The 7,738-nt window shown below is 43.8% G+C and overlaps 1 non-coding gene across 1 annotated transcript; it reads left to right on the top strand.

Annotated features, from left to right (window-relative positions):
- Window positions 1–7,391: 7,391 nt before the first annotated feature.
- LOC119927878 lies at window positions 7,392–7,529 on the top strand. The gene has a single exon (XR_005450844.1). It is a non-coding gene; the product is annotated as a small nucleolar RNA SNORA7 (small nucleolar RNA).
- The last annotated feature ends 209 nt before the right edge of the window (window positions 7,530–7,738 follow it).

Raw genomic sequence — 7,738 nt, 5'->3', positions numbered from 1 at the left:
TCCTAGAGAACATACAATTTTAGTACAGCATTAAAGATGAGGAAAGTAGTGATCTGATGGTATGAAGAGGAAGGAGTTCCACAGAAGAAGGAGTTCAAGGAACAATAAGTACGTTGGTATTAGAGGAGTCAAGCATGCGGGCTGGGTTGTGCCGGAAGAGTGTATTTTTTTATGGTATTTCTTAAATGCTTACTATATGCCAGGCACTGTTCAATCATTCATTCAATCATTGAATGAATACTTACTGTATACTGTATACTTACTGTATACAGAGCACTGTACTAAGCGCTTGGGAGACTACAATATAACAATAAAAAGACATATTCCCTGCCCCCAACGAGCTTACAGTCTGGGGGTTTGGGGGGTAGAAGACAGACATCAGTACAAATAAATAAATAAATTACACACATGTACGTGAGTGCAATGGGGCTGGTAGGGGGACATGTGTGAAGGGAGCAGGTCAGGGTGATGCAGAATGGAGTGGGAGAAGAGGAAAAGAGGGGCTTAGTTTGGGAAGGCCTCTTGGAGGAGACGTGTCCTCAATAACACTGAACGCAGGGGAGGAGCGGTGGGTAATTGTCTGTCAGATTTGAGGAGGGAGGGTGTTCCAAGCCAGAGGCAGGGTATGGGCTAGGGGTTGTCCATGAGACAAGTGAGGTTAGCGTTATAGGAGTGAATTGCACAGACTAGGTTGTAGAAGGAGTGTAGGAAGGAGGGTAGGAGGGAGCAATGTGGTGTAGTGTTTTAAAGCCAATGGTGAGGAATTTTTGTTTGATGAGGAGGTGGATGGGCAACCACTGGAGTTTTTTTGAGGAGTGGTATGACATGTCCTGCATGTTTTTGTAGAAAAATGATCCGGGCAGCAGAGTGATATATGAACACCTGACCACATGCTTTGTTTTGTTCGTTTTGCTGTCTGTCTCCCCCTTCTAGACTGTGAGCCCGTTGTTGGGTAGGGACCATCTCTAAATGTTGCCAACTTGTACTTCCTAAGCACTTAGTACAGTGCTCTGCACACAGTAAGTGCTCAATAAATGCAACTGAATGAATGAATGAATGAATGACTGGAGTGGGGAGCGACAGAAGGCTGGGAGGTCAGCTATGAGGCTGACGCAGTAATCCAGGTGGGATAAAATGAGTGATTGTATTACCATTCTAAGCACTGGGGTAAACACAAGCTATTCATGTTGGGCACAGTCCATGTCCTAATCCCCGTCTTACAGATGAGGTAACTGAGACCCAGAGAGGGTAAGTGACTTGCCCAAGGTCACACAGCACACAGGTGGTGGAGCTGGGATTAGACCCTGGGTCCTTCTGACTCCCAGGCATGGGCTCTAACCACTAGGCAACAGTGCTTCTCCTCATCAGAGGGTGTAGTCAGAAAGGGACTGGCAAGATGTTAGAGTCCCCACCAATCATCCCATCCCTAACCTCACTGGGGGCCACAGGGGACACTCTTGGGATCACCCTATATAGGGTTGGCTCTAACACCCCTGTGCCTAGCAAAGTGGGACTCCCAAATTTAGCTAAGTGGGTTATGCCATTCTTCCCCCTCCCCACTTTAAAATTAAGCAAGGCAACCTCCACAGTTTTATGCTGCCCGATTCTCCCCCTATTCATGAGAAGAGCAGCGCCTGACAATATGTATAACCAAAGGTAGAAATGAGGTAAATAATTGTGCCATTGAAAGCACACCAAGATTACTGATGGAATGGTCAGAATAGACAGATGGGAAAAAAAGAACACTTCATCATCTGCCTGAATGAGGATATCCTGAACACTTTCACAGGGAAAGGCAGTCAGTCTACATGATGATAAAAATGGGGCTTGGCATATCGGATTGGATGTATAGAGATCATATTTATGCACCTGCCATGAACTGTTTGTGAGATTCTGCTCCACAAAAGCCATACGGGATCAGCTTTGGCTCTGAAGAATCCCCCCCCTCAAAAAAAAGTGGAAACTTTTACTGACACAAAAAGGGTAGCCATGACCTTCGATGATCTAATCATTGCTGTACACGAAACTTCTAAAAGTAACTGAGAATTTGAAGAAATGATGGACCAAACCAGTAAGGCGAGAGTCAGATTTAATAAGAACAAATTTAGTTCAAAGAGTATAAGAGGTAGAGCAAAATATCTGGGCTACATTGTGTCTCCAAAGATGGATTAAAGCCACATGAGGAGCAAGCAGAGACAATCTCAAAGATGCCAAACCAACAAAACTAATATGACATAAAGCATGTACCAGGCACACTTAACTACTTGTCACAGTTCATAGAGTACCCAGTGCATTCAACTCCATAGCACTATAGAGACTTAAATAAGACATGGAAGGAATTTAGAAATGAGTGTGAGAAACATCTATCGGAATTCTGAAACAAAGGCTATCCAGATCTTCCTGTAATTGAGTTCTTTGATGAGTAAGGTCAGGTAAAGAGACAAGCATATGTGCACTGGAGAATGAATTCAATTAACTTTATATTTCAGGGTAAGAAAAGCCAGGACACAATATGAATATCCCCATTTTCAGATGGAGGAACCGAGTAAGAGAGCAATCATGATTTTCCCAGTGTCATTCAGAACCATGTCTGTATATCAGACAATGCTTCCTTCGATCCTGTAACACATGGGAATGCAGAGGACTAAGAGAGAAATTTGAGCTATTTCTTGTCCTACTTCTGATTTTCTATCAGCCATGTCAGTTCATCTTGGTGAGCTTATTACCACCCTGTAAAATAGAACCAATGCTATTTAATTCATTCATTCATTCACTCAGTTGCATTTATTGAGCACTTACTGTGTGCAGAGCACTGTACTAAACACTTGGGAAAGTACAAACTGGCAACATATAGAGACGGTCCCTACCCAACAACAGGCTCACAGTCCAGAAGGGGGAGACAGAAAACAAAACAAACAAGTAGATAGGCATCAATACCATCAGAATAAATAGAATTATAGCTATATACACAATATTAATAACTACAATAATAAATACGTACAAATAAAATGGAGTAATACATATGTACAAATATATACAAGTGCTATGGGAAGGGGAAGGGGTAGCACAGGGGGGTGATGGGGAGGGGAGGAGGAGGAGGAGAGGAAAAAGGGGGGGTTCCATCTGGGAAGGCGTCCTGGAGGAGGTGAGCTCTCAGTAGGGCTTTGAAGGGAGGAAGAGAGCTAGTTTGGCAGATGTGTGGAGGGAGGGCATTCCAGGCAAGAGGTAGGACGTGGGTCAGAGGTCGATGGCGGGACAGGCAAGAACGAGGCACAGTGAGGAGGTTAGTGGCATAGGAGCGGAGGGTGTGGTCTGGGCTGTAGAAGGAGAGAAGGAAGGTGAGATAGGAGGGGATGAGGTGATGGACAGCTTTGAAGCTGAGAGTGAGGAGTTTTTGCTTGATTCGAAGGTTGATAGGGAACCACTGGAAATTTTTGGGAGGGGAGTGGCATGCCCAGAGCATTTCTGTACAAAGATAATCTGGGCACCTGAGTGAAGTATAGGCTGAAGAGGGAGAGACAGGAGGATGGGAGATTAGAAAGGAGGCTGATGCAGAAATACAGTCAGGATAGGATGAGAGATTGTACCCAAAAGGTAGCAGTTTGGATGGAGAGGAAAGGGCGGATTTTGGAGATGTTATGGAGGTGAGACCAGCAGATTTTGGTGATGGATTGGTTGTGTGCGGTGAATGACAGAGCAGAGTCAAGGATGACACCAAGGTTGCAGGCTTGTGAGATGGGAAGAATGGTAGTGCCATCCACAGTGACGGGAAAGTCAGGGAGAGGACAGGGTTTGGGAGGGAGATAAGGAGTTCAGTCTTGGAAATGTTGAGTTTTAGGTGACACACAAACATCCAGATTGAGATGTCCTGAAGGCCAGAGGAAGTATGAGCCTGGAGGGAGGGAGAGAGAATGGGGGGGAGATGTAGATTTGGGTGTCATCAGTGTAGAGATGATCGTTGAAGCCGTGGGAGTGAAGGAGTTCACCAGGGGAGTGAGTATAGATGGAGAACAGAAAGGGGTCCAGGACTGACCCTTGAGGGCTGACCCTACAGGTAGGGGATGGGAGGGGAGGAGGAGCCTACGAAAGAGACTGAAAATGAACGGCCAGAGAGATGAAGAGAACCAGGAGAGGACAGAGTTCTGTGAAGCCACGGTTGGATAGTGTGTTGAGGAGAAGAGGGCGGTTCACAGTGCCGAAGGCAGCTGAGAGGTCAAGGAGGATTAGGATAGTGGGAGCGATTGGGCTTGGCAAGAAGACGGTTATTGGTGACCTTTGAGAGGGCAGTTTTGGTGGAATGTATGGGACTGAAGCCAGATTGGAGGGGGTCTAGGAGAGAGTTGGAGTTGAGGAATTCGAGGCAGTGAGTGTAGACAACTCATTCTAGGAGTTTGAAAAGGAAGGGTAGGAGGGAGATAGGGTGATAACTAGAAGGGGCAGTGGGGTCAAGTGAGGTTTTTTTTAGGATGGGGAAGACGTGGACATATTTGAAGGCAGAGGCGAAGGAACCAGTGGAGAGGATGTGAGATCCCTGACATCCTAAAATCAATTAATCAATGATGTTTATGTGATGCCAATTTGTACTTCCCAAGCGCTTAGTACAGTGCTCTGCACATAGTAAGCGCTCAATAAATACGATTGATTGATTGATTGATGTTTATTGAGTGCTTACAGTATGAAGAGCACTGTAAATAAGTGCTTATAAGAGTATAATACGGTAGAATAGGTAAACATGATCCATGGCCAAAAAGAGCTTACAGTTTCAAGGGGGTAATGGACATTGAAATAAATTAGAGGAAATGACATTACAGATAAAGGAAATGGCAGGATATAATAAGGTTGGAAATGCATAAGTATTCACTAGAACCACGGCTTAATTCAAGATATGAACTTCAAGGTACAAAATTGTTTGGGGACTGGAAATGTCATTGGTTTTCCCCGCCAAATACGCTAATATACATGAGAAAATAGAAACAAACTGTCGTTTGGGAAATAGCAATTGTTACTGAGATAAAGGTCAGAGGTGAAACTGATGCCTTCTCGTTGTTGAATAAGAATAAAGCTGGATGCCTGCCTTATACTCAATACAATGAAAAATGAGTCTTACTTAAAGCTTTGCCTTCATTCAAACCAAGGAATATAGTTTTGTAAGGGCACATAAACCTTCCTGGAGCATCTACATGCCTGTAATCAATCAATCAATGATATTTATTGAGCACTTACTTACTGGAATGCAGAGCACTGTACTTAGTTCTTGGGAGAGTACAGTGAAACAGAGTTGATAGACATATCCCCTACCACAAGGAGTTTACAGTTTAGAGGAGGAGACAAACATTAAAATAAATTATGGCTATGTGGGACTGTGCTATACGGCTAAGAGATGGATGAATAAAGGATAAAAATACAAGTCCAAGGGTGACACAGAAGGGACTGGGAAATGAGGGCTTAATTAGGGAAGGAGCTCACTTCTAGAAACTTCAACATTAAGAAACTGTGCAATGGATTTGATGCTAATAGCGATCCCAGAGTTGCTTATAAGCTCTCATCCTTCCCAGTCACTTTCCACCTGGGGACAGAAGGACAGTAAGCCAGTAGGTTCCCCAACTCTATTTGTTAATTGCTTAACAAATACCACAGTTATTATTATTATTATCATCAAACATGGTTCTAAGCTCTGGGGTAGGTACAAGCTAATGAGGTTGGGCACAGTCCCTGTCCCACATAAGGACACACAGTCTTAATCCCCATTTTACAGATGAGGTGACCCCAGAGAAGTGAAATGACTTACCCAAGGTCACACAGCAGACAAATGGCAGCGCTAGGATTAGAATCCAAGTCCTTCTGATCTTAGGTCCTTGCTCTATCCACGAAGTTACGAGTTGGGGTACTGCTCTTCATTCAGGAATACAGGTGAGTACTGGGACAATCAGGCAGTGGCTGGGAGGGCAGAAGTGGCCAAATGGCAGTAGCCTTTTATTGATCTACTTGAGTATTATTAAAGTACTGTAGCCCAGCTCCACCTCCACCCTTCTCTTCCTTTGTGCTTTTCTTCAACAGCTGTTGTTTTTCCATTCTTTGCCCTCTTTTCACATTTCAGGAATAGGGCCTGGTGATGCGTGTTCTAATATAAGTCTAGGGCCTCTCCTTTCTGCTTGGGCATTGCTTCTCTGACTATGGCACTCTCAGTCTAGTGAGTAAATTGGGAGACAACAAAATAGTTCTGAGTGATGGAGACATGAGATGGTCTTCTTTGAATAACCAGCAGCTAACAAGCCGGAGCAAGCACAGAAGATGCTAACAACCATCAGCTCAAGGTTAATAAATCAATCAGTTGATGAATGGTATTTGTTGAGCACTTACTGTGTGTCCTAAAGGGTGAGTACAAATCTATACAGTTGATACCTGCCCAGAAGCAGATTACAGTCTACAGGGGGAAACAGACATTAAAATAAATTAGAGATAGGGGAAATAGGAGTTGCAAAAGTACTGTGGGGCTGGGGTTTGTATCAAAGTGCCTATCACATAATTAAGACAAATCTGATTTAGGAAACAGATGATTTCTTATTTATTGATCAGAGCCTGATTATACTGGTGGAATTAAGGAGGGGTTTGATTAAAAAAGCATCCGTGAGTGTCACTAGGGCATGAGGAAGAATACTATCCATAGCCTGGAAGCTTTAACTCTCTTTGAGGTCACAAAATCCAGATGTTCCACATGTGAAAACTACAAAACTAAGGTTTTTATTTTTTTTTAAATGAAATAAAGCCTCTTGCTGCAATGGCCCATAAAGCATTTAAAACATTTTCTAAGGAAAGGGAAGCTGATCACAACCACACTGTATCTCTTCAAATGTATTCTCAGCCAAATAGAAAACAAGAATGTTTAATGGAAGCTATCAGGTCTGTTTATTACCGCAAACATTGCCTAGGTGGCATAGTTATAGAAAATTGCTAGTAGAGAAGAAGGATCATTTTCATTTGAAAGGCCACTGTGGAATGCATTTTTGATTTTTCACAAACTAAGCCTCTCTGTACATTTCTATCTATTCCGGAGAAGCCCTAATCAGGAGTTCCTCAGAACTGCTGTCGAAACCCGGTTAGCCCTGGGCACATATTCATATTTGGGGTGCCACTATGCTTTTCTCTTCCATTAGAAGGGGTAGGGAACATAACATTTGCTTCTATTGTATTTCCAAGCACTTAGAACCTCTAGACTGTAAACTCACTGTGGGCAAGTAACATGTCTACCAACTTTTGAATGCTGTGCTCTCCCAAGCACTTAGAACAGTGGTCTGCACCCAGAAAACAATCAAGAAATACCACTGGGTGATTGGTAGTATTTGGTATTGAGTTTAGCAGGTGATCAATAAATTCCATTACTACCATGTACTCTCCTCTCGGGATCGTACCTGGAGAATTTCCAGTACTTTACCAGTCTTGGCTATGGGAGGGAGAGTCAAGCAGAGGCCTATCCATTCCATTTATAGCTTGGGCAGTGGCTAGCGAGTGGAAGGCAATCTGCTACAAGTCAAATCTCACCCATACTGGGCAACAGGGGCATGGGAGAGAGTCGAAGGCTGAGACTCAAGTCTAGTGCACGGAAGGAGGCAATGGTAAACCACTTCCAGATTTTTACCAGGAAAACTCTACGAATACACTACCAGAACGATTGCAGATGGAGAGCAGGGAAATCTGGGAGAGATGTGTCAGTGGTGTCGCTATGACTCGATGGCGTAAG

This window comes from Tachyglossus aculeatus, chromosome 4 (genome assembly GCF_015852505.1).
Source record: "Tachyglossus aculeatus isolate mTacAcu1 chromosome 4, mTacAcu1.pri, whole genome shotgun sequence".
In the NCBI taxonomy this organism is placed as follows: domain Eukaryota; kingdom Metazoa; phylum Chordata; class Mammalia; order Monotremata; family Tachyglossidae; genus Tachyglossus; species Tachyglossus aculeatus.
The sequence above is the reverse complement of the archived record's forward strand: the minus strand, read 5'-3'. Positions and strand labels throughout refer to the sequence as shown.